Raw genomic sequence first — 3,920 nt, 5'->3', positions numbered from 1 at the left:
TAGGACGGTAGTTTGAGGGATTGGAGCGGTCACCCTTCTTAGGTACAGGCTGTATGAAGGCATACTTCCAGCAAGAAGGAAAGGTAGATGTTGACAGGCAGAGGCGAAAGAGTTTGACCAGGCAGGGTGACAGCACGTGAGTAAAAGTCAGCACGTAATGGAGCCAGCGTGAAACGGGTTATTCTTGCGGCGCCGTCCATCCATCACGCGTTATGGCCTTAACGACGCCGCCGCCCCGCCCCGCCCCTAACGCCGGCCACATCGCTTTGTCTCGCTGGCCTGGGTCGGTACTCTCAGACGCCTCCGTCTCTCACATCAACTATTTCCAAAGACCGAAAAGGAGATCAGTCAGGTTCTCATGAGTGTTTTCTTTGGTTCATGGTACAGAGGAAGGGTCAAACTCCCACCAGGGTCATATAACTACCCCCGGAAATGCTCAGAAGTAATACAAAAGCCTTGTCAAATATGTGAGGTTGGCGCCGTGAAATTTAAGAACATGACACCTAGCCCTCACCACCGCCACCCTTGGTCAGGCACCACCAGCTCCACCCTCACCACCTTCGCCACCACCACCTCCACCCTCACCACCTTCGCCACCACCACCTCCACTACAGCCTCCATCATCCCCTATCCTCACCACCTACCATCACCTCCTGCATCACCACGCCCTTCACCTCCATGAAGACTAACCACCTACCCTCACCACCACTACGACCTTCCTTCACCACCAACACCACCGCCAATACAACCTCAGTCACCACCTCCCACACCAGCAGTACGCTTTTCACCTCCACCACCTTTACCAAGAAACAAACTTTGACCATGGTAGAAAATAGCTTGCTTTGGGTACTAACTAAGGCGCTATGTTGGACTTGGGAAAAGGTCGCTAAATAGGCAAATCACTCATTAACTTCGCCAGCACTTTCTCATGTTGAAAAAAGCTATTGTAGTCCTAAGACATTTATATTCTCCATCAAGCGAGGTAGCTCAAGGGCAAAAAACAAACACAGGAACAAAAAGGGCCCCGCTAGACACTGCTCCAACCAAAGAAAGCAGAACGAGAAGAAGAATGAGAGGTCAATTTCAGGTGGAGAAGTGTCTTGATACTCTTCTCCTGAAAGCGTTAAGTCGTAGGCAGGGGGAGTTACATTACATTCAGCATCATAGGCGTGGCATTATCAGAAGAGAGGTCAATATCGGGTGGAGAGGTGTCTTGATGCTCTACTCTTGAAAACGTTTAAGTCGTAGGCAGGCGGAGTTACATTCCAGTCAGCATCATAGGAGTGGCATCATCATATGCGTGACATCAGCTATACCAGACCCCCATCACCTGATCTGACCGCCCTGTACTGTCGATCCTCTGAATGCTTAACGTGACAGGCCGGGCCGTCCGTCAGCGCCAATATTTCAGGCGAGTCGGAGTAAAAAGCGAGGAACATCTGATACTGACGAGTGGTGTGAATACTGTGTTATGCGCGGGGCCTCCAGAGCGGTGTTAAGAGGTGCCTTTCTGACTGGCCGGTGTTTTGTTGTATTGTTTGTTAGAGATGTGTGATAATGATGATAGTGATAAATGTAATGACGATAGTACGAATTTTACTACTATTATATTACTTGTTGTTGTTGTTGTTGTTGTTGTTGTTGTTGTTGTTGTTGTTGTTGTTGTTCCTCTTCTTGTTCCTCTTTATTTTTTTGTATTAATATGTTTGTGATTTTCTATAAGTATTTAAAACACTACTACTACTACTACTACTACTACTACTACTACTACCACTACTACTACCAAGAGAGGTGGTTTAGTTGGGTCGGTGTGAGGTATGGAATTATGGGATTGTAGTGGATATGAAGTGTGCTATAAAAATATATATGTAGTGATGATTGTCTAAATTGGAATGGAAGACTGTTGTGAGTGGGATGGTGCTCTCTCTCTCTCTCTCTGTCTGTCTGTCTGTCTGTCTGTCTGTCTGTCTCTCTCTCTCTCTCTCTCTCTCTCTCTCTCTCTCTCTCTCTCTCTCTCTCTCTCTCTCTCTCTCTCTCTCTCTCTCTCTCTCTCTCTCTCTCTCTCTCTCTCTCTCTCTCTCTCTCTCTCTCTCTCTCTCTCTCTCTCTCTCTCTCTCTCTCTCTCTCTCTCTCTCTCTCTCTCTCTGTCTCTCTGTCTGTCTGTCTGTCTGTCTGTCTGTCTCTCTGTCTGTCTGTCTGTCTGTCTGTCTGTCTGTCTGTCTGTCTGTCTCTCTCTCTCTCTCTCTCTCTCTCTCTCTCTCTCTCTCTCTCTCTCTCTCTCTCTCTCTCTCTCTCTCTCTCTCTTACTCTCTCTCTCTACTACTACTATTTCTACTACTACTACTACTACTACTACTACTACTACTACTACTACTACTACTACTACTACTACTACTACTACTATTACTACTACTACTGATTCCGAGATTTCACTTTATATTTTTAAGTCATTTACGCAGTGTAGCAAAGTAGGTTCAATCAAGTCTTGTACGTTCGCTGCTTCGTTCTCGTTCCTCGTTGTTTCGTTCAGTCCTTAATGGTATTCTGTTTCCCTGCACCCGAGACGTTCTTTTCGCGCGCTTTCCTCACCAACATTTTGTACATCATTGCATTTCGCTCCACCGCCACCCGCTGTCCTCTCCCTTCCTCTTATTACACGAGTTCTGTTTCCTACGCCCAACGTTACCAGACTGTCGTACTTGGCGTATTGTTTTGGCCGACTTATGACCAAAAGCTAGCGCACCCACAGAAATAACGATATGCATTTATAATTGTTGTTAAAATCGGTAATTATTGATGCTCTTTTTTTTAGTATTTATGGGCCAGAAACCTGAAAATGCAATGTTATGCGTACGATAGTCTGCTAACGCTGCCTACGCCTCTTAAGCCTCACGTGTCTCATGAATCATTGGTCCGTATTCTTGAACGTCTTGCCGCCTCAGTGCGCCTGTTTGAAAAGCCTCTCGTAGGAGTTCTGGTATTTCCATGTACTGTTTTGTGATCACAGTGATAGTTTTACACGACTATTGCATCTTGAACGTGAAAATCACCCAAGAGAACCCGGTTAATCTTCTCCGTGACTCGGTTCACTTGTTTAAAATGGCTTTCGCAGAAGTTACCGGTATTTTCATGGACTGCTTTGTGATCCCAGTGATAGTTTTACCCGACTTCTGCATACTGAACGGGAAAATCACTCATGGAAACCTGGTTAATTCTCTCCTTTGCTCAGTTGACTTGTTATAAAAAGCCTTTCGTAGACGTTACTGGTCTATTCATGAACTGTTGTGTGATCCCAGTGATAGTTTTACACGACTTCTACGTCCTGAGCGGGAAAATCACCCAAGAAAACCTGGTTAATCTTCTCCGTGGCTCAGTTCACCTGCCTAAAATAGTTTTCGTAGAAGTTATTGGTATCTCCATGGACTGTTTTGTGATCCCAGTGATAGTTTTACCCGACTTCTGCACCTTGAACGGGAAAATCGCCCATGAGAACCCGGTTAATCCTCTCAGTGCCTTGGGAAATAGTCGTAATGGGAGCCTGAGACGTTTAAGAATATGTTTAGTGATCCCAGTGATAGTTTTACACGACTTCTGAACCTTGAACGGGAAAATCGCCCATGAGAACCCGGTTAATCTTCTCAGTGGCCTTGGGAAATAGTCGTAATGGGAGCCCGAGACGCTTAAGAACATGGATCATTGTGTCACGGACGTTCCTCGGCGTATTCATCACCTCTCATCCGTCTGTTGCCTTCTCATCACACAACTCCTGCTTCCTCCGCGTCCAGTGCACCGCGTGGCTCTTGAATCATTGGTTGGTGTTGCTAGACGTTTTCAGGTCTCACATCAACTACTTCTGAAGGGCAAAAAGGATATCGGTTGGGTTCTAATGGGTGTTTTTTGAGGCTCAGAAGAAGAGGAAA

The sequence above is a fragment of the Eriocheir sinensis genome, unplaced genomic scaffold, assembly GCF_024679095.1.
Source record: "Eriocheir sinensis breed Jianghai 21 unplaced genomic scaffold, ASM2467909v1 Scaffold1200, whole genome shotgun sequence".
In the NCBI taxonomy this organism is placed as follows: domain Eukaryota; kingdom Metazoa; phylum Arthropoda; class Malacostraca; order Decapoda; family Varunidae; genus Eriocheir; species Eriocheir sinensis.
The sequence above is the reverse complement of the archived record's forward strand: the minus strand, read 5'-3'. Positions refer to the sequence as shown.